Raw genomic sequence first — 23,601 nt, forward strand, 5'->3', positions numbered from 1 at the left:
AAACTGAAAAACAATCCTATTTACCATCACAGCAAAAAAGTAAGATACCTATTAATAAACTTAACCAAAGAAGTAAAGTACCTATTTGCAGAAAACTACAGGACATTGAAGAAAGAAATAGAGGAAGATATAAAAAAGTGGAAGCACATACCTTGTTCATAGATTGAAAGAATCAACATCATTAAAATGTCCATACTACCCAAAATAATCTATGGATTCAATGCAATTCCCATCAAAATACCAATGACATACTTCACAGAACTAGAACAATTACTTCAAAAGTTCACATGGAACCAAAAAAAGACCCCGAATAGCCACAGCAATGTTGTAATAGAAGGACAAAGTAGGCGAGATCACAATACCAGATATCAGGTTATACTAAAAAGCTCCTCTAATCAAAACAGCCTGGTACTGGCACAAGAACAGGCACATAGATCACTGGAATAGAACAGAGAACCCAAAACATTATGCTCAATTAATATTTGACAAAGGTGGCAAGAGCATAGGTGGGGTAAAGACAGCCTCTTTAATAAATGGTGTAGCCGTTGGACAGCTACATGCAAAAAAATGAAACTAGACTATCAACTTACACCATACACAAAAATAAACTCAAAATGGATACAAGACTTAAATGTGACCCGTGAATCCATAAAAATTCTAGAAGAAAATGTAGGCAACAAAATTTCGGACATCATACACAGCAGAATTTTCACTGATACATCACCTAAGGCAACAGAAACAAAGGAAAAAATGAACACATGGGACCACATCAAACTAAAAAGCTTCTGCACAGCAAAAGAAACAACCATCAAAGTGGAAAGTCTTCCCACTGTGTGGGAGAGCATAATTGCCAATGATACATCAGTTAAGGCGTTAATTTCCAAAATATATAGAGTGCTCATACAACTCAACAAAAGAAAGACAAAGAACCCAATTAAAAAATGGGCAGAGGAGCTGAATAGACACCTCTCCAAACAGTACATACAAATGGCTAAGAGTCATATGAAGAAATGCTCAACATCATTAATCATCAGAGAGATGCAAATTAAAACAACAATGAGGTATCTCCTCACACCTGTCAGAATGGCCACAATCAACAAAGCATCAAACAAGTGTTGATGAGGGTGTGGAGAAAAGGGGACTCTAGTACACTGCTGGTGGGAATGCAGACTTGTGCAGCCACTATGGAAAACACTATGGTGTTACCTCAAAAAGTTAAAAATTTAATTGCCATTTGACTCAGAGATCCTACTTCTAGGAATATACCCTAAGAAGCCTGAAACACCAATCAGGAAGAATATATGTACCCCCATGTTCTTAGTAACACTATTTACAATCGCTAAGATCTGGAAACAGCCCAAGTGTCCATCAGTAGATGAATGGATAAAAAAGTGGTGGTACATATACACAGTGGAGTACTATTCAGCTGTAAGAAAGAAAAATCTCTTATCCTTTGAGACGACATGGAGGGACCTGAAAAGTATTATCCTAAGCGAAACAAGCCAAGCAGAGAAAGACAAATATCATATGATCTCACTTATTTGTATAATATAATAAACATAATAGCCTGAAGAACAGGGTAGTCCCAGAGACGTGAAAGTAGGGTACAGACTGCCAATCCCCAGAAGAGGGGTCTCAAGGGGAGAAGAGATAAACCACAGAACTTAAATGTGTGTATGCATAACCAATGGACATGGACAACAAAGCTGGGGACAGGGCAGGAAGTGAGGGTGAGGAGGGTGTCAGTGGGGGGAAAAGGAGAAACAGCTGTAACATAAATAAATAAATAAATAAATAAATAAATAAATAAATAAATAAATAAATAGATTAATTAAAATAAAATCAGAGCATGGACTAGAATCATTCATCCAAGCCCTGAACAATCTTAAACACTGATGATTACGTTGTGCTTTGGCTCTGCAGTACAAATACCTGTTGTCTCCTTTCCCTTTCCCTTTCCTCTCTTTTTGTCTTTTTCTCCTCTTTCTTTCTTTTTATTTACTTTTTTAAATTATTTATTTATTTATTTATTTTGTTACAGATGTTTCTCCTTTTTTACCCCATTGGCAACCCCATCCCCATCCCCCCTGCCCCATTCCCGGCTTTGTTGTCCATGTACATTGTTTATGCATACATGCATATAAGTTCTGTGGTTTATCTCTTCCCACCTCCACCACCCCCTCTTCTGAGGGTTGTGAGTCTGTGCCCTACTTTCATATTTTGGGGTCTACCGTATTCTTCAGACTGTTATGTTCATTATATTCCATATATAAGTGAGTTCATGTGGCATTTGTCTTTTTCTGCTTGGCTTATTTCACTTAGAATAGTACTTTCCAGGTCCCTCCATGTCGTCTCAAATTATAAGGGATCTTTCTTTCTTACAGCTGAAAGTACTCCATTGTGTATATGTACCACTGCTTTCTTATCCATTCGTCTACTGATGGACATTTGGGCTGTTTTCAGATCTTAGCTATTGTAAATAGTGCTGTTATGAACATGGGGGTACATATATTCTTCCTGATTGGTGTTTCAGGCTTCTTAGGGTATATTCCTAGAAGCAGGATTGCTCTGTCAAATGGAAGTTCAATTTTTAATTTATTGAGGTAATACCACGTTGTTTTCCATAGTGGCTGCACCAGTCTGCATTCCCACCAGCAGTGTACTAGAGTCCCCTTTTCTCCACACCCTCCCCAACACTTGTTGTTTGATGATTTGTTGATGGCGGACATTCTGACAAGTGTGAAGTGATACCTCATTGTTGTTTTAATTTGCATCTCTCTGATGATTAATGATGTTGAGCATTTCTTCATATGTCTCTTGGCCATTTGTATGTCCTGTTTGGAGAGGTGTCTATTCAGCTCCTCCGCCCATTTTTTTAATTGGGTTCTTTGTCTTTCTTTTGTTGAATTGTATAAGTACTCTATATATTTTGGAAATTAACCCCTTATCTGATGTATCATTGGCAATGATGTTCTCCCATACAGTGGGTTGCCTTTCCATTTTGATGGTTGTTTTTTTTTTTTTTTTTTCTGTGCAGAAGCTTTTTATTTGATGTGGTCCCATGTGTTCATTTTTTCCTTTGTTTCTGTTGCCTTAGGTGATGTATCAGTGAAAATTCTGCTGCGTATGATGTCTGAAATTTTGATGCCTACATTTTCATCTGAAATTTTTATGGACTCAAGGGTCACATTTAAGTCTTGTATCCATTTTGAGTTTATTTTTGTGTATGGTGTCAGTTGATGGTCTGGTTTCTTTATTTTTTGCAGGTAGCTGTTCAATTCTCCCAACACCATTTATTAAAGAGGCTGCCTTTACTCCACTGTTTGCTCTTGCCACCTTTGTAAAATATTAATTGAGCATATTGCTGTGGGTCCTTTTCTGGATTCTTAGTTCTGTTCCACTGGTCTATATGCCTGTTCTTGTGCCAGAACCAGGCTGTTTTGATTACAGTTGCTTTGTAGTATAACCTGATATCTGGTATTGTGATCCCACCTACTTTGTCCTTCTTTTTCAAAATTGGTGTGGCTATTCGGGGTCTTTTTTGGTTCCATATGAACTTTTGAAGTATTTGTTCTAGTTCTGTGCAGTATGTCATTGGTATTTTGATGGGAATTGCATTGAATCTATAGATTACTTTGGGTCATATGGACATTTTAATGATGTTGATTCTTCCAACCCATGAACAAGGTATGTGCTTCCACTTTTTTATATTTTCCTCTATTTCTTTCTTCAATGTCCTGTAGTTTTCTGCAAATAGGTCCTTTACTTCTTTGGTTAAGTTTATTAATAGGTTTCTTAATTTTTTTGCCATGATGGTAAATGAGATTGTTTTTTCAGTGTCTCTGTGAATTCATCATTGGTGTATACGAATGCCATCGATTTCTTGATGTTAATTTTGTCTCCTGCTACTTTGCCAAATTCAGGTCTTAAGTCTAGTAGATTTTTGATGGAGTCTTTAGGGTTTTCTATGTATAATATCATGTCTGCGAATAATGACAATTTTACTTCCTCCTTTCCAATTTGGATCCCTTTAATTTACCTTCATGTCATTCCTGTGGCTAAGACTTCCAGTACTATGTTAAATAAGAGTGGTGAAAGTGGGCATCCCTGTCTTGTTCCTGTTCTTAAGGGAAATGCTTTTAGTTTCAGCCCATTGAGTATGATGTTGGCCATAGTTCTTTCATATATGGCCTTTATTATATCGAGATATGATCCCTCTATTCCCACATTGCTGAGCGTTTTTATCAGAAATGGATGCTGGATTTTGTCGAATGCTTTTTCAGTGATATGATCATGTGGTTTTTATTCTTCATTTTGTTTATGTGGTGTATCACATTTATTGATTTGCGAATATTGTACCAGCCTTGCATCCCTGGAATGAATCCCACTTGGTCATGGTGAATAATTTTTTGATGTATTGCTGGATCCGATTTGCTAGTATTTTGTTCAGGATTTTGGCGTCTATGTTCATCAGGGATATTGGCCTGTAGTGTTTTTTCTTTGTAGTGTCTTTTTATGTTTTGGAATTAGAATTATGCTGGCCTCATAGAATGTGTTTGGAAGTCTTCCTTCTTCTTGAATTTTTTGAAATAGTTCAAGGAGAATGGGTGTTAGTTCTTTTTTGAATGTTGTGTAAAACTTCCCCATAAAGCCATCTGAGCCTGGGCTTTTGTTTGCTGGGAGAGTCTTGTTTACCTCTTCAATTTCCTTAGTTGTTATTGGTCTGTTCAAGTTTTCTATCTCTTCCCGGTCCAGTTTTGGGAGACTCTGTGTTTCTAGAAATTTGTCCATTTTGTTTAGATTGTCGAATTTGTTGCCATATAGTTGTTCATAGTAGCTGTCAATGATCTTTTGTATTTCTGTTGTGTCGGTTGTTACTTCTCCTTTTTCATTTCTGATTTTGTGTTGGGTCCTTTCTCTTTGTTTCTTGGTGAGTCTAGCTAAGGGTCCATCAATCTTGTTCATCTTTTCGAAAAACCAGCTCTTTGTTTCATTGATTCTTTGACTTGTTTTTTGGTCTCTATGTCATTTATTTCTGCTCTGATCATTACTATTTCCTTCCTTCTACTTGCTCTGGGGTTTTCTTTTTGATTGCTTTCTAATTCTTTAAGTTGTGAGGTTAAATAGTCTATTAGAGATTTTTCTTGTTTTTTGAGGTAGGCCTATAGTGCTATGAACTTCCCTCTCAGAACTGCTTTTGCTGCATCCAATAGATTTTGTGTTGTTGTGTGTTCATTTTCATTGGTTTCCAGGAAGTTTTTAATTTCTTCCTTGATCTCCTCAGTAACCCATGCATTGTTCAATAACATGCTATTTTGCCTCCATGTGTTCAAATGTTTTTGCATGTTCTTGTTGCAATTGATTTCTAGTTTTATGCCATTGTGATCTGAGAAGATGCTTGATATGATTTCAATCTTCTTGAACTTGTAGAGATTTAGTTTGTGTCCTATCATGTGGTCTATCTTGGAGAATGTCCCATGTGCACTTGAGAAGAATGTGAATTCTGTAGTTTGGGGATGTAATTCTCTGTCGATATCTATTAAATCCATTTGGTCTAGTGCTTCATTTAGAGTCTCTGTTTCCTTGCTAATTTTTTGTCTAGAGGATCTATCCAGTTATGTCAACGGGGTGTTGAAGTCCCTGCTACAAATGTATTTCTGTTGATTTCTCCTTGGAAGTCTTCCAAAAGATTTTTAATATATTTTGGTGCTCCTATATTGGGTGCATATATATTTATCAAGGTTATATCTTCCTGTTTGATAGATCCTTTCAGTATTATATAGTGGCCTTCATTGTCTCTAGTTATGGCCTTCATTTTGAAATCTATTTTATCAGTTATGAGTATTGCTACCCCAGCATTTTTTTGCTTTCCATTTGCTTGGAAAATTTTTTTCCATCCCTTTCTTTCAAGCTATGTGAGTCTTTTGTTATGAGGTGGGTCTCTTGTAAACAACATATAGATGAGTCATGCTTCCTTATCCAATCAGCTACTTTGTGTCTTTTTATCTGAGCAATCAATCCATTTACATTTAAGGCGATTATTGATATGTACTCATTTATTGCCATTTTGTTAGTGTGGCTATATTTTTCTTCCTATTTCTTCTACTAATTACAGCAGTCCTTTTAACATTTCTTGCAGTGCTGGTTTGGTGCTAATGTATTTCCTTAGCCTTTTTTTTTTTGTCTGGGAAGCTCTTTATTTGACCTTCTATTTTGAATGATAGCCTTGCTGGGTAGAGTAGTCTTGGACTCAGATCCTTGTTTTTCATGAACTTGATTACTTCATGCCATTCCATTCTGGCCTGTAGTGTTTCTTGTGAGAAGTCAGTGAGAACCTTATGCGGTTTCCTTGGTAGGTAAGCTGTTGCTTATTTCTTGCTGCTTTTATTTTATTTTTTTTATCCTCACCCGAGGACATTTTTTTTTGTTTTTTTGTTCAGGTAGAGCAGGAGGGAGAGAGAGAGAGAAACATCGATGTGAAAGGGACACATCGAGTGGCTGCCACCCGCACGACCAACCAGGGCCGGGGACAAACTGCAACCGAGGTACGCACCCTTAGCGGGAACCGAACCCGGGTCTCTCAGGACCGCAGGCCAACGCTCTAACCACTGAGCCAAACCGGCCAGGGCTTTCTTGCTGCTTTTAGGATTCTCTCTTTGTCTTCAATATTTGGCATTTTAATTACTATGTGTCTTAGTGTGGGCCTGTTTGGGTTCTTCTTACTTGGGGTTTTCTGTGTTTCTTGAACTTGATTGCCTTCTTCCTTCACCAAATTAGGGATTTTTTTCTGTCACTATTTCTTCGAATATATTCTCTAACCCTTGCTCATTTTCTTCTTCTTCGGGGACTCCTATGATGTGAATATTATTATGTTTCCAGTTGTCCCACAGTTCTCTTAAACTTTCTTCCTGTCTTTTAATCATTTTTTCCTTTTGGTTTTCTGATTGGTTGATTTTTTCTACCCTGTCTTCTAATTCACTGATCCGGTCTTCAGCTTCCTCTACTCTGCTTTTTAGACCTTCCAATGTGTTCTTCATTTCTGATATGTCATTTTTTATCTCTTCTTGGTGGTTTTTTAATTTCCAACTGGTTTATTTTCAGCATCTCCATATCCTTACTCATGCTGTTGAGCTTCCTCAAGATCATGGCTCTGAATTCTAGCTGTGTTAACTTGCCTAACTGCTCCACAATGATCTCATCTTCAGTGGAGGTCTCTTGTTCTTTCATTTGGCTTCTGTTTCTGTGTTTTACCATTTTGGCTATCACAGTGGGCTTTGGAGCCTGTCAAGTTTTCCCCATGGTTGTTAGTGTTCTACTGTTTGTGGCTCCCTCTCCTGGGTTTAGATGAGCAAGGGAGGACCCACGTTAAACACCACTGTCAAGTCTTACTTTCCTGGTTAAAGTTGCTAGCCCAGGAAAGGTACTGTTACCTTCTATCTTTTTGCCTGGAGGCTAGAAGTCCACGTTACTTGAAGAGTTTTGGGTTGTCAGTTGAATGAAATACTCCCTCAGGTGCTCAGCATAAGGGGATTTCCAGAGGGTGGGGCAGATGCTGGTTGTTAATGAGCCCCAGTTAGCATTTCAATGGCCCACAGGGTAGGGTTGGATCTCCGAGGGAGAGGCTGCTGCCTCTCCCCAGAACCCTGGGAAGGAGCAATATGGCCACCGTCCTGCATGGCTGCAACTCAGCAAAAGCTCTGAGTGCCCTCCAAATCCCGAGTATCCCCACACAGTTCCAGTCCAGTCTGCCCTCCCTCTGCTGGAGCCCATGGTGAGTGGCTGTGGCTTTTTTAGCCTCTGTCCCGGCTCTGCACTGTGGAGCTGCTTGGGAGTGTAACCCGAGGGAACTGCTCACAGCTAAGGCCGCTGCTGTCTGTGGGCTCCCAGCCCCTGTCTCACACCTTCGCAATTCTACCAGGATAGAGTCAGTGTCCCTGGTTATATGGTTCTCGCAAGCTGCTTTTCTGTTGCTTTTTCCTGTCGATTTGTCTGTGTTATAGTTGTAATTCCAGTTTGGTTCTGGGAGACAGTCTGCGTAGCTTCCGTTCACTTGGCTGCCATTTTGGAATCTCCACATACCATTTCCTTTCTTTCTTTTTAAAACCACCAGAGGTGGGGGTTGCAGAGGAGGTGATGGAGAAATAGGAGAAAGGTACAGACTTCCAGTTATAAATAAGTCTGGCGATATAATGTACAGTACGGTGATTCTAGTTAATACTGTATTGCATATCTGAAAGTTTCTAAGTGATCTTAATGTTCTCATTGCAAGAAAAAATAACTGTAACTATTTGAGCTGATGGATGTTAACTAAACTTATTGTGATAATCATTTTGCAATATATACAAAATCAAAGCATTATGATGTACATTCTTAAACTAATACAATGTTATATGTCAATTACATTTCTATAAACTGGAAAAAAAATTAATTACAAAAGAACTATCATTCATTGGGATTAGCGGGAACCAAACCCCTGGGACTCTCTGGTCTGCAGGCCGTCGCTCCAACCGATGAGCCAAACCAGCCAGGGCTAGGCTTTCTTTTAAGACTATTTTTAGAGAAGTTTTTGTTCACAGCAAAATTAAGAAGGTTCACAGACTTCTCATAAACTCCCTGCCCCCACATATGCATAGCTTCTCCCATTATCATCATCCCTCATCAGAGCGGTACATTTGTTACAATTGATGAATTTTCATTAACATACCAAAATCATACAAAGTCCATAGTTTACATTAGGGTTCTCTCTTGGTGTTATACACTCTGTGGCTTTGGACAAATGTATACTGACGTGTCCATCATTATTGTATCATACAGAGTATTTCACTGCCCCTAAACTCCTCTGTGTTCCACCAATTCATCCCCCACCCTGCAAGCCCTGGCAATCACTGAACTTTTTTTTTTTACTATTGCCATAGTTTTGTTTTGTTTTTTAATGTCATATGGTTGAACCATACAGTATGTGGCCCTTTCAGATTGGCTTCTTTCACTTAGTAAGTTTCCTTCATGTATTTTCACAACCTGACAGTTCATTTCTTCTTAGCTCTAAATAATATCCCATTGCCTGGATGCACCACAGTTTATTTATCCATTCACCTCCCAAGAGACATCATAGTTGCTTCCAAGTTTTGGTACTTAAGAATAAGGCTGCCAGAAATATCTGTGTGAGGGTTTTTGTGTAAACGTAAGTTTTCAACTCCTTTGGGCAAATACCAAGGAATGTGATTGCTATATTAATATGGTAAGAGTATGTTAACTTTTCTAAGGCTTAACCATCACACTATCATCCAAAGTGGCTGTACCATTTTGAATTCCCATGAGTAATGAATGAGAATTTCTGTTGCTCCACATCCTTGTCAGCATTTGGTGCTGTCAGTATTCTGGATTCTGGCCATTCTACCGGGTATCTCATTGTTGTTTCAATTTGCATTTCCCTGATGGCATTTATTGTAGAGAATCTTTTCAAATGCATATTTGCCATCTATGTATCTTCATTGGTGAGGTGTTTGCTGCAGTCTTTGGTCCATTTTGCAATCAAGCTTGTTGTTTTCTTATTGTTGAGTCTTAAGAGTGCTTTACATATTTGGGTAATAGTCCTTTATCATTTGTGTCTTTTGTAAATATTTTCTCCCATTCTGTGGCTAGTCTTATTCTCTTGACATTGTCTTTCTCAGAGTAAAAGATTTTGATTTTAATGATGTCTAGCTTATCCGTTATTTTTTTCATAGATTGTGTTTTTGATATTGTATCTAAAAAGTCATTTCTTTAAGACATGGAAGTAGGGAACAGATGGACAAACCTCAGAGGGAAGGGGGGTTGGGGGGAGAGGGTAGGAAAAGATAAACCAAAGAATTTATATGCATATATGCCTAACCAATGGACATAGATAACAGTGTGGGAAGGCAGGAGGGCAGTGGAATGGGGAAGAGGGGTTCAATGGGGGAGAAAGGGGAGAACATCTGTAATACTTTCAACAATAAAGATTTAAAAAAAGACTCATTGCTTTATATGATGGAGGTCTTGTGATCCTGTTACAAAAAGGAATTTTCTTATTTACTCTTCATTTGCTGCTGTTCAGTTGACAACTTACACCTTCTGCCTTTGTAGTTCTGGTATTCACTTTACTATATAATAGAAGTACATATTGCTGCCAAAATACAAGCATGGCTTTTGGCAAATCAAAGTGCATGTCATTTCTTAGTACACCAAAAAGGGGAAATAAATTAAAGTACACAAGTCCAAGTTTAAAACTTTAGTATTTTTCCATGTAAATTTATGCACATTTCTAGTTTGTCTGGTGATTGTTATTTTGAGAGTTGCACCACTATTGTGTGTTGCTAATTATTGACTGTAGTCCCAAAAAAGCCTCATGAAAATGTTATGCCTTATATAACTGCCGAGTATTAGAAAATAAAATTACAATATTTCAAACCATGAAAAATATTTTTTTAAAGGTCATTGCTACTCAAGTTCATTCTGGTATTATCTTCTAAGACTTTTATAGTTTTGCAATTTTACATTTAGGTCTATAATCTATTTTGAGTTGATTTTTGTGAAGGGTATAAAGGTCAGTGTCTAGATTCTTTTTTTTTTTTTTTTTTTTGTATGTGGAGGTCAAACTGTTCCAGCACAATTTGTTGAAGAGGCTGTCTTTTCTCCATTATGTATTGCCTTTGTTCCTTTACCAAAGATCAGTTTACTCTATTTATATAGGTCTACTCTGGGGTCTCTATTCTTTTCCAATGATCTCTGTATCTATTCTTTTGCCAGTACCACACTGTTTTGATTATTTTAACTTTAAAGTAAGTCTTGAAATTAGGTAGCATCCATCCTCCAATTTTGTTCTTCTTTAATACTGGGTTTGCTATTCTGGGTATTTTGCCTCTTCATATAAACTTAGAATCAGTTTGCCAATACCCACAAAATAACTTGCTGGAATTTTGAATGGTGTTGTATCGAATCACAGGTCAAGTAAGGAAGAACTGACACCTTGACAATATTGTCAGCTCTTTTTTTTAGTTAAAATGTATATATACGGTGAAGCTCACATATCTAAAGTGTATAATTCAATGAGTTTGGGTAAGTATAATAGAGACTATTTATTTCACCTCAGAAAGTTCTCTTATACCCACATCCAGTAATTCCAAATTTCATAAACATTCCCATACACATCTTTTTATGTACATGTTTTCAGTTTCTTTGGGTAAGTAGCTAGGAATAGAATTACTGAGTGATAGGGTAGTTTTCTATTTAACTTCATAAAAAATTACCATATAGATAAGCACAATTTTATATTCCCACTAACACTGTATGAAAGTTTTGTGTATTCCACAGTCTTGCCAAGATTTGGCATGAAATGATATATTATTAAGATTTTAATCTGTAATTGTCTGACAATTAATGGTGTTTGGGTATTTCTTCTTTTTAATCCTCATTCAAGGACTTTTTTCCATTTATTTTCAGAGAGAGAGAGAGAAAGAGAGAGAGAGAGAGAGAGAGAGAGAGAGAGAGAGAGAAACATCAATGTGAGAGAGACACTTTGACTGGTTGACTCCTGCACAACCCCAGCCAGGGCTGCAGACAGGAATCAAACCGGCAACTATTTGGTCCCCGGGCTGACATTCCAACTGCTGAGACAAACTGGCAGTATCTGTTCAAGTGGTTTTTTTTTCCATTTTTAAATTCTTATTTAGTTTTTATTTGTTGATGTAGTAGTTCTTTGAGTATTCTCTATATAAGTCCTTTCTCAGATATGTGTTATATTTTCTCACAGTCTATGGCTTATTATTTTATTTTATTAAGATAAGCAGAAACTTTTAAATTGTGATGAAGTCCAAATTATAAATTTTTCTTTTATATTTAGTGTTTTTATCTTCTAAGAAATCTTTGCCAACCCATAATCTCAAAGCTATTCTCCTATGCTTTCTTCTAAAAACTTCCTAGTTTTAGTTTTTAGGTTCAGATATAAAATTTATCTCAATTTCTGTATATGGTATGAGGTAGGAGCTAAGGCTCATATTTTTCTTTGTTTATCCAATTGATCTAATACTATTCATTGGCATAAAGGTATAATGCTTCCTTCCTTTCTTTTTTTTTAATTGTTGAAAGTATTATAGATGTCCCTTTTTCCCCCATTGAACCCCCTGCTCCCACCCCACTCCTGCTTTCCCCAACCTAATGTCTGTGACCATTGGTTGTGTATATCTTATTCCTGATATAGGTAACCTGTGCTTCTCTTTTTCCTTGATTAACCTTACTAGTAGTTTGTCAATTTTATTAATCTTTTCAAAGAAACAACTTTTGGCTTTTTAAAAATTTTCTCTGTTGATTTCTATTTTACTTATATCTGCACTTTTCTATATCCTTCCATATATATTTAATTAATTTAGTAATTTAATTAAATTGTATATGTATATATGGTTTAATTTCTTATTTATAGCAATTTAAAGTCAAAAGTTACATCATTAATTTTGTCTTTTATTAAAATATAAGCATTTAAAGTTTATTCTCTCTATGCACTGATTTAGCTATATTTCACAAATTTTGATATATATTCATTATTCATTTTGAAGTAGTTTCTAATTTCCCTTTTCTATGTCTTCTTTGACACATTGCATTTAGCAGTCTTTAAGATATGTTACTGACCCTGGCTGGTTTGGCTCAGTGGTTAGTGTCGGCCCACAGATCAAAGAGTCACAGGTTCAATTCCAGTCAAGGGCATGTACCTTAGTTGCGGTTCATCCCCGGCCCTGGTCGGGGTCATGCAGGAGACAACTAATTGATGTGTGTCTCTCACATCGATGTTTCTCTCTCTCTCTCTCAATCTCTCCCTCTCACCCCTCCCCCCCCCCCATCTGAAGATATATGGAAAAAGATCCTCGGGTGAGGATTTAAAAAAAGGATATGTTATTGTTGTTAAGTTCTAATTTAACTCTTCTGTGTAAGACTATAACTTTGTAAAAATTCAACCCTTTGAAATTCAAGACTTATTTTATGGTCCAGCATATGGTCTATCTTGACATATACTCTGTGCCCTTGTAAAGAAAAAAATTCTGAAGTTATTTGGTATACCATTCTATAAGTGCCAGTTAGGTCGAGGTGGTTGATAATGTTCAAATATTTCTTAATTTTTCATCTAGTTTTTCTATCAATTACTGGGAGAGTGATGTTAAAGTCTCAAAGTGTGATTGGGGATTAATTTCTCTCCTTTGTTCTGTCAGTTTTTATTTCATGTATTTTGTTTTGTTTTTTAATACATTTTTTAAAATTATTTTTATTAATTTATTTTTTTGTTACAGATATTTCTCCTTTTTTCCCCATTGACACCCTCCTCCCAACCCCTCACCCCACCTAGTCCCCAGCTTTGTTGTCTATGTCCATTGGTTACGCATACACTATCTCTTCCCTCCCCCTGACTCCCTCTTCTGAGGTTTGTCAGTCTGTACCCTACTTCTATGTCTCTGGGTCTATTTTGTTCATCAGTTTGTTTTGTTCATTATATCCCACAAATAAGTGAGATCATGTGATATTTGCCTTTCTCTGCTTGGCTTGTTTTGCTTAGGATAATACTCTCCAGGTCCCTCCATATTGTCTCAAAGGATAAGAGATCTTTCTTTTTTACAGCTGCATAATATTCCACTGTGTATATGTACCACAGCTTTTTTATCCTTTTGTCTACTGATGGACACCTGGGCTGCTTCCAGATCTTAGCTATTGTAAATAGTGCTGCTATGAACATAGGAGTACATATATTCTTTCTGATTGGTGTTTCAGGCTTCTTAGGATATATTCCTAGAAGTGAGATCACTGGGTCAAATGGCAGTTCAATTTTTAACTTTTTGAGGTAACACCATATTGTTTTCCACAGTGGCTGCACCAGTCTGCATTCCCACCAGCAGTGTACTAGAGTCACCTTTTCTCCACACCCTTGCCAACACTTGTTGTTTGATGATTTGTTGATGGCGGCCATTCTGACAAATGTGAGGTGATACCTCATAGTGGTTTTAATTTGCATCTCTCTGATGATTAGTGACGTTGAGCATTTCTTCATATGTCTCTTGGCTATTTGTATGTTATGTTTGGAGTGGTGTCTCTTTAGGTCCTCTGTCCATTTTTTTTTTATCATCCTCACCCTAGGACATTTTTCCATTTTTTGTTCAGGTAGAGTGGGAGGGAGAGAGAGAGAGAGAGAGAGAAACATCGATGTGAAAGGGACACATCGAGTGGCTGCCACCCGCACAACCAACCAGGGTCGAGGACAAACTGCAACCGAGGTACGTGCCCTCAGCGGGAAATGAACCCAGGTCTCTCAGGACCGCAGGCCAACGCTCTAACCGCTGAGCCAAACCGGCCAGGGCCATTTTTTAATTGAGTTCTTTGTCTTCCTTTTGTTGAGTTATATCAGCTCTCTATATATTTTGGAAACTAACCCCTTATCTAATATATTATTGGCAATTATGCTCTCCCATATAGCGGGTTCCCTTTCCATTTTGGTGGTGGTTTTTTGGGGTTTTTTTTTGCTGTGCAGAAGCTTTTTAGTTCGATGTGGTCCCATGTGTTCATTTTTTCCTTCGTTTCTCTTGCCTTAGGCATTGTATCAGTGACAATTCTGCTGCGTATGATGTCTGAAATTTTGTTGCCTACATTTTCTTCTAGGATTTTTATGGATTCAGGAGTCACATTTAAGTCTTTTATCCATTTTGAGTTTATTCTTGTGTATGGTGTGAGTTGGTGGTCTAGTTTCATTTTTTAAAATATGTTTTTATTAATATTTTAGAGAGAGAGGATGGGGGAGAGAGAGAGAAACATCGATGTGAGAGAGATACATTGATTGGCTGCTTCCTGCATGCCCCTTACTGGATATTGAACCCGTAACCCTTGCATGTGCCCTGGCTGAAAATTGAAGCAGGACCTTGCAATGAGGCAATGCTCAATCCACTGAGCCACACCAGCTGGGCTAGTTTCACTTTTTTGCATGTAGCTGTCTAATTTTCCCAACACCATTTATTGAAGAGACTGTCTTTACTCCATTGTATGCTCTTGCCACCTTTGTCACATATTAATCGAGCATGTTTTGGGTCAATTTCTGCGTTCCTTTTTTACACCAGTACCAGGCTGCTTTTATTATAATGTCTTTGTAGTATAACCTGATATCTGGTATTGTGACCCCTCCAACTTTGTTCTTCTTTTTCAAGATTTCTGTGGCTATTTGGGGTCTTTTTGGTTCCATATAAACTTTTGGAATATTTGGCCCTGGCCAGTTTGGCTCAGCGGTTAGAGCGTCGGCCTGCGGTCCGGAGAGACCCGGGTTCAGTTCCCGCTAAGGGCACGTACTTCGGTTGCAGTTTGACCCCGGCCCTGGTTGGTCGTGCGGGTGGCAGCCACTTGATGTGTCCCTTCACGTCGATGTTTCTCTCTCTCTCTCTCCCTTCCTCTCTCTCCCTCCCACTCTATCTGTACAAAAAATGGAAAAATATCCTCAGGTGAGGATAAAAAAAAAAAAAAACAAAAAAAAAAAAACTTTTGGAATATTTGTTCTAGATCTGTGAAATATGTCACTGGTATTTTAATAGGGATTGCACTGAATCTATAGATTGCTTTGGGTAGTATGGACATTTTAATGATGTTAATTCTTCCAATCCATGAACATGGAATTGCTTCTACTTTTTAATATCTTCGTCTATTTCTTTGTTCAATGTTCTGTAGTTTTCTGTGAATCTTACTTTTTAATGCCATTTATCAATAGCTGTCTTTTTATTAGTGTTCAGTTTATTTACATGTAACATTGACATAGTGAATTTAGGCTTGCCATTTTGCTATTTGTTTTCTATTTGTTCCGTCTTTTTCTTCGTTTCTCCTTTCCTAGTTATTTTGGTTTAATCACATTTTAAAATATTCATTTTAATTCCACTGTGAATTTATCTCTCTCTCTCTCTTTTTTTTTTTTTTGTATTTTAAGTGATTGCTCTAGGTATTATAATATCCATTCTTAACACAGTCTGCTTTGAGTGAATATATTACTCCTTTATGTAAAATGTAAAAATGCAGCGGTAGTAAAATTTCATTAATGCCTAATCACATATTATATAGCCACGGTATTTTAAATATCAAAATACAATGTTATAAATTTTGCTTTAAATAGTTATTTGTTTTAAAATAGACCCAGAGAAATAGAAAGGAGTACAGTTCAGACTGACAGACCTCAGAGGAGTGGAGTAGGGGGGAGGGATGAGATAAACCAAAGAACTTACATGCATATATACATAACCAATGGACATAGACAACAATGCTGGGGGGTGGGGTGGGGGCAGGATGGGGAGGAGGGTGTCTGGGAGGGGGAGGAGAAACATCTGTAATAAAAATTGGAAACGAAATAAAGTTACTTGTTTTAATTGGAAGAAAAGTATATTTTATATTTACTACTTCTAAAAAAAAAAAAACTATTTCCTGTGTTCTTTATTCCTTCTGTTGATCTGAGTTTATACCTGCTATAATTTTCTTCCAGCCTGAAATGTTTCCTTTAACATATCGTTAGCAAGTCAGCCTTTACTGTGATGTGTAAAGGATATTTTTGTTGGATGTAGAATTCTGGATTGACTGAATTTATTACTCAGTACTTTAAAGATGTTGTTATATTGTCTCTATCTGTTGAAAAGTTTACTTTATTCCTTTATGTGATATCTTTCCCCTCTGACAATTTTTCAGAACTTTCTCTTTATCCTTGGTTTTCAGAGAGTGGGCTAAACTGTGCCTAGATGTAGTATTTTTTGTTTTGTTTTTTGTTTGTTTGGTTGTTGTTGTTTTTGTACTTATTTTACAAGGGGTTTACTGGGCTGCTTGAATCTGTAATTTGAAATATTCCATCAAATTTGGGAAATTTTCATCTTTTTTTTTTCTACTTGATGTTTTCTCTCTTCTAGGAACCTAATTACATATATGTTAGACTGTTTGATATTTTCCCACAGGACATAAAGTTCTTTTCACATACTTGTAAAACTTATTTTTTTCTCTTTATTCTTCCAATTGAATATTTCCTATTAATGTCTTCAAATTAATAGGCTCTTAAGCCTATCTGGGAATTTTATTTCAAATATTATACTTTTCAGTTCTAGAATTTCCATTTGGTTTGTTTTTATAGACTCTCTTTGCTGTAATTTCCTATCTGTCTGCTCACTATGATTATCCTATCTTTTAAACAAATATATTATAAATATATTAAATAATATATCTAAACAAATATATTATAGCTGCATTAGTCTTTGTAACATCTGGGTTATCTTGGGTCATTTACAATTTGGTCTCATATTTTTTCTTCATTATGTCTGGTAACTTATTTTTCTTATACATGTCCTTTGGTGGACAAACATTTTTATTTCTTTTTTAAAATTTTTTGTTGTTGTTGTTACAAATGTTTCTCCTTTTTAACCCCATTGGCACCCTCCCCCCTCTATTTTATTTTATTTTATTTTATTTTATTTTATTTTATCCTTACCCAAGGACATTTTTTGTTCAGATAGAGTGAGAGGGAGAACGAGGAAGAGAGAGAGAGAAACATCGACATGAAAGGGACACACTGAGTGGTTGCCATACGCATGACCCAACCAGGTCTGGGGACAAACTGCAACCGAGGTACGTGCCCCTAGCGGGAACCGAACCCAAGTTTCTCTTGGACCATAGGCCGATGCTCTAACCACTGAGCAAAACTGGCCAGGGCATGTCTAGTAATTTTTATTTTATACTAGTCATTATAGAGAATACATTATCGAGTCTGGTTTCTATTATTTTTTCTGTGAACTGTACTGAATTTTTTTCTAGCTGGCAGTTAAATTAATGTCAGATCACTTTGAACTTGCGGAGGCTTGGTTTGATGCTTTGATGGGTTCTGTTTCAATTTTGTCAGTAGTTCTATGACAAATCCTTTAATTATGATATCTAGTCTTTATACCTCTGGCATGACTTTTCTAGAGTTTAAGTGGAAGCCTCTCAAACTTGGCAGGACTCAAACTCTAAATCCTGTCTCCATTCAGTGAACAGAAGCTGAAATCTCTGTTCTGCTCTTTCATATTCTCAGATGTACTTGTTCACTGAGCTGCTTGGAGTCTCTCCTGCACATGTGCTGTTCAGAGGTCAGCCAAGGATTTGAGAGGATGATATAAGCAGATTTTGGGCCTACTTCCTCTGTTACCCCTCTTTCTAGGATTTTTACCCCTCAATTTCCAGTTGTTGTAATAGTCCCCAAACACCCTTCTCCAAATCTTCATGCCAGTAAGACTATAGCTTTCTGCTTGAGTTCTGGCTGTACTGCACCAGGTGGACTACAGAGTACTCCTGAGCAAATCCATAAACACATTGATATTATTCAGTGTGGTTCCTTATTTTGAGGATAAAATCCCTTCTAGTTTCTGCTGCTTTGGTCTCTCTCCAATACACTTAGATATTTAATATCTTTTAATATTTTGTAGTTAATACTTGCTATCTGTAGGAAGGACAGTCTGATACAGGCTACTCCAACATGACCAGAACCAGAACATATACAGGTAACTTTTTTAGTTCATTTTATCTAAGTGAGAGCTGCTTTCTTCACTTGCAGCAAATACTGCAACAGTCTGAAATTTGGAGACTAGCCTTTCATTTATGAATTGTTGGTTTCCACTTCTAGATTACTGTTGCTTTATGAACAGGCAGATGGCTCCCAAGAGAAAAACAAATGTTGCCTTCCCTGAGACAATCTCAAATATGGTGTCTGCTTTTGTTTAATTTTGTATTTTTAATAGAGAGAGACTTAGGACCTCAGCCTTCTAAAATTCTTCAGCCTGAAAGATGTGTGAGTTTACTGTCTATGGGGCCTTATGGTTTTACAAATAATCCCATGAAAACATCCCATGACTGACCATATATGTAAATAAGAAAAATCTTTGTTTTAATTAGTTTTACTGGGTATACTGGACAAATTAAGGGAAGAAAAGCCAGGTAAAATAATTTAGTGAGCTGGGAAATATGAGGCATCTATTTTGTTAGGATGTGGTTTTGAGATTCCTGGTTGGAATGGCCCGTACCATCAGTGTTCCGGGTGGGTGCCATGCCACACAGGAAACAATTGTAGCCCATCCCTGGGAGTAAGCCAGAGAGCTAACAGATTCAGTGTGCATTGAAATGCTTCATCAACATGCCTTCTGCAGGGCCTGCCCTCTCTGCTGGGTCACTGACCTTTATAAGTGCACAGTCATGGCCGCCGCCTGACAAGCATGAAGGGAAGACAGACAATGGACGAGAAAGAGACACTCCCAGAGAGGGAAATGCGCTCATTCAGCAGATTTACTGGTCAGGGATGTCATGTCCGATGTGCAAGTCCAGAATGCAAGTGATGGTGTTTAAAACATGTATACCAGGCTGAATAAACAGAAGGAATAATTATTGTCAACACAAAATTTCCCTAAAATAATGATCCGTTTTGTGGCAGCACAAAACAATGTAAAAAGTTGCTCTTTGTTGTAAAATTTTTTACCAAAGTTCTAAAAGCTTTAGATCATTAAAATTGATTAAAGTGTCATACAGCCTGATTTCAAAGGCATTCCAGACTCCAGAGACAGCATCGTATAGTAGCTTACAAGTGGGGAAAGGAAAAATTGAATTTGTGTCCTAAGTTTGTCACAAAGTAGCTGTGCAACCTTTGGCCACTTGCTGCAAACCAACTTTTTCTGTCTGTATATCAAGTAGGTACTCTCAAAGTACAATGATTTCATTTACTTGATATTTTAGAACATCTGTGTTTGTTACTGTCACTGTGCATTTTGAGATTATCTATACAACTTCTTGTTCAGGAAGTTTAAAAACCATGTTAATATAGTCATATTGAAAATGAGCTCTTAGAACTATAAATGTTCCCTCAGTACAATAAGATGCCCTAGTATTTTATTTTACATATTGTAATTCCATGTTGGCTTTTATTAAGTGTTATTTTATTTATTTATTTTATTGTTTTATTGATTTTTGAGAGACAGAGGAAGGGAGAGAGATAGAAACATCGATGTGAAAGAGATACATCAATCAGCTACCTCCTGCACGCCCTCCACCCCACTCTCACCCCCCACTGGAGATGGAACCTGCAACCTGGGCATGTGCCCTGACTGGGAATCAAACTGGGATCTCTCAGTCCATGAGACGACATTCAATCCACTGAACCACGCTGGCTGGGCAAGTTTTATTTTATTTTTAAAAGGAGTTCGTTACTAGAGGGAAAAAGCGTTTGAAAACCCATTCTCAAGAATGGTCTTTCTACCTCCAAAGGTCTATAATTCTTTTTTTTTTTTTAATTAAAAAAAATTTTTTTTATTGATTGATTTTAGAGAGAAAGGAAGGGAAGGGGGGAAGAGAGAGAGAGAGAGAGAGAGAAACAGAGATCAATTTGTTGTTCCACTTAACTTATGCCTTCACTGGTTGTTTCTTGTATGTGCCCTGACCAGGGATCGAACCTGCAACCTTGGTGTATCAGGACAATGCTCTAACCAATTGAGATACCCAGCCAGGGCCAGGTCTATAATTCCTGTAGTGAAAAAGGAATGCATAAATGATTCCTTTTATTGATCGACATTTTCAGAGGTTCCTATCAGTGATATTAAATTACATATCTCTCCTATTGATTCTTGATCAAAATACTATTCTGATAGAAAAATCATGTACCACAGATGTGATGCATACAGAAAGACACATATGTCCTGCAAAGCCTGGTCTGAAATGGAGCACTGTCCTAGACTGCATATACACCATAGCGACAGTCCCACAGAGGGTGCTGTCACCTGACTTTGTTCACAGTTCATGATCTTAGCACCCTCATCTGATTACACCTGCCTAAGGACATCCCCAAAATGGAACCTCTCCTGATTATCAGTTGTTCAGGGAAAGTAACCTGATTTTAACAAGAACTGAACCCAAACATAATTACCTGCATAGAGCTGTGGAAAGAATAACCATATGCATTTAAAAGTCAAATACAAGTAATTTATATTATTGATCATTGAGAAGTAGTCTTTGTCACTACTCCCTTCTATAAATATGAGGTAACTAAAGAAGTAATGTGTGTGAACACTCTGCAAATGGGTTCCTAAATTCACAGCACATATCTGATAGTTACAGTAGCTTTCACTCAAGAACCTATTCCTGTATGTGTTAATAATTATTGTTATCCCCACTTTGCAAAAGCATAGAAATTTAATCCTAGAGAGGATGACATCACAATTCATCTTATGATGTAGGCAATTGTCTTTCACAGCTAAAAAGACGGAGCCCTCTATGAGAGGATAGAAGTGTCTAAGCCTTGTCCATCTTCTACAAGGGGGTGATACTTCCTTGTCAGTCCCTAAGCCTGTGTGACTGGAATAACTGTTCCAGGGGTTTCATGAGAAACACTGGAAGGGCACTCATTGTATTCAATGTATTTACTCCCCAAATACAAAGGTGCTGGACTACCCTTTAGGAGTTTTATTCTGGTGCACAAAAACTCAAGTATCATTCATATAGCCTAAAATATCACAAAATCATATGCTGAATAGTTTACACAGTTAGGTTTTTTTAGATATATTTTCAGGTTTTCTTGATCTCTCTGTTCCTTTTTAAAGTTTTTCTCTTGCCAGGGGAGTCATATTTAGTGTAATAGAGACGACTGTTAGAATTCTGAGGGAAGTGTACTCACCCCACCCACTTCATCAGAAGCTTCCTGTGTGAGGTGGGATTTGAGTCATATTAATTTGTCCCAGACCACACCAAAATTAAGCTGTTCAAGTCCGAAACATTCCATGAACTCAGTTGCGAGGAGGAATTTGTTCAGCCATGTTAGGGATTCATATTTCTTTCCTCTCCCAAGAAGGTCTGAGTGTCCTTATAAGGGAGAACGCCTCTGTTTCCCACAGTGTAGAGAGCTAAATAAATATTCTCTCACAGTCAATGCAGAGGTAACTTTTTTTTTTAATGGATTAAAAAAAAAAAAAAAGCAGTTCTAAGAGTCCATCACTGTTTCAGCATCCCCATTCAGAGAGGGGGGCTTTTGTCTCTCTCTCAGTGGGAGCTGCCATTTTAATGGGGCCTCCAGCGGGGCCTAGTTTGATGATGTGAAGAAGGCCTGGAAGAATTGAGGATTTTTTTTTTTAATTTAGGTTTTGGTTACTTTAACCATACTGGCTCTCAAGTGAATGAAATTTAAAAAGTGAATCCAAGGTAAATGTCCTTCAGAAACTGCTACCAGATAATTTCAGCAATTTCTGAAGCTCTTTTATGTGAAAACCATCCCTTGGTGTTCTAATAGGCATCCCCACCCCCTCTCATCCCTACCCCAATATATTTTGCAAAGATGAGAATCTGGAGAATTCATTCTTTAAAATATGCCTAGATATACACACATATTTGTATACAAATATGATAAATGGAGCACCCTCCAAAAATTGCTTTTAGCTGATTGGTGATACCAAGTCAGGATTAGGACAGTTTTGTGGTAATTCTGGGGTTTCCCATTGGCCTGAGTCAGGAGCAAAAAGGTACATGGAATACGCCCCATACCCCATAGCCTCGGGAGTGCCAAAACTACTCCCCACACCCCTGCCCCACAGAGGCAGTCCAGCCTCCTTAAGCACACTTTCTAGATATAACTGTTGTTGCCCTCAGTAACCAGGCCAGAGCTCTCAGTAACCAACTGGGCCTCGGGCAGCTTTCTGCAGACCTTGGTGCTGAACCTGCCCCAGCCCACCCTGCAGACCCCACAGTCCTACAGCCAAATGCCAACCACTGGAATGTGTTTCATGTTCCTGCAGCTCTGCCTGGCCAGCCTCACTTGCCTGGCGTGGCCAGCTGTGGCGCTGGGCTGCGGCCCAGGGAAACTGGCATGCGAGCAGTTTACAGAGAGGCTGTTCACCCTTCCAGGAACTGTACGCCTGTACTAATTCTGCGCAGGGTGCACACATTGAGCTCTTTGTAGGGCTACTGGACCACAGTTCTCTTCAGCCTAGATTTGTTTAGTAAATGACTGACTGCATGGGCCTGCCCTACCATCTGAGTAGCTGGGTCTTCTTCAGTGAAAATGTGTGTGTGTGTGTGTGTGTGTGTGTGCGCGCGCATGTGTGCACGCGCGGGTTCACATGGGCCTGTGTGGGTGTCTGAGCTCATGTTCAGGCATAAAGGTACTAACTCTGTGCACAACTAAATGAATGAATAAATGAATTAATGAATGTTTTTTTTACTCATGGTACAAAAGTACTTATAAGCGCCACATCAGTACAGAAAACACATAGCCTATATATAGCTCATCTTTTAAAACCAGAACAGCCAAGTGAAAAATTAGTACAGATTCTTATTTTTAAAAGAAATCTAAGGTACATACACGTTGGGAATTGAACTGTTTTTCTCTTTCTAGAGATGTGATGCCCATGTTTTCTGGTCAGTAATGTTCTCTCAAACACAGTGCTGAGCTAATGTTCTGAACCAAAGCAGGCAGGTGAGCAGTAGAGCTGTTTGCACTTTCCCACTGCTGCTGAGCTAGACCAGTAGAACACTGTCTTGGTAGGAAGATTTTGACAGGAAGAAGGAATTGCAGACCTTCTATCCCAACAGAAAACCTAA

This window comes from Molossus molossus, unplaced genomic scaffold (assembly GCF_014108415.1).
Source record: "Molossus molossus isolate mMolMol1 unplaced genomic scaffold, mMolMol1.p scaffold_m16_p_7, whole genome shotgun sequence".
NCBI lineage: Eukaryota > Metazoa > Chordata > Mammalia > Chiroptera > Molossidae > Molossus > Molossus molossus.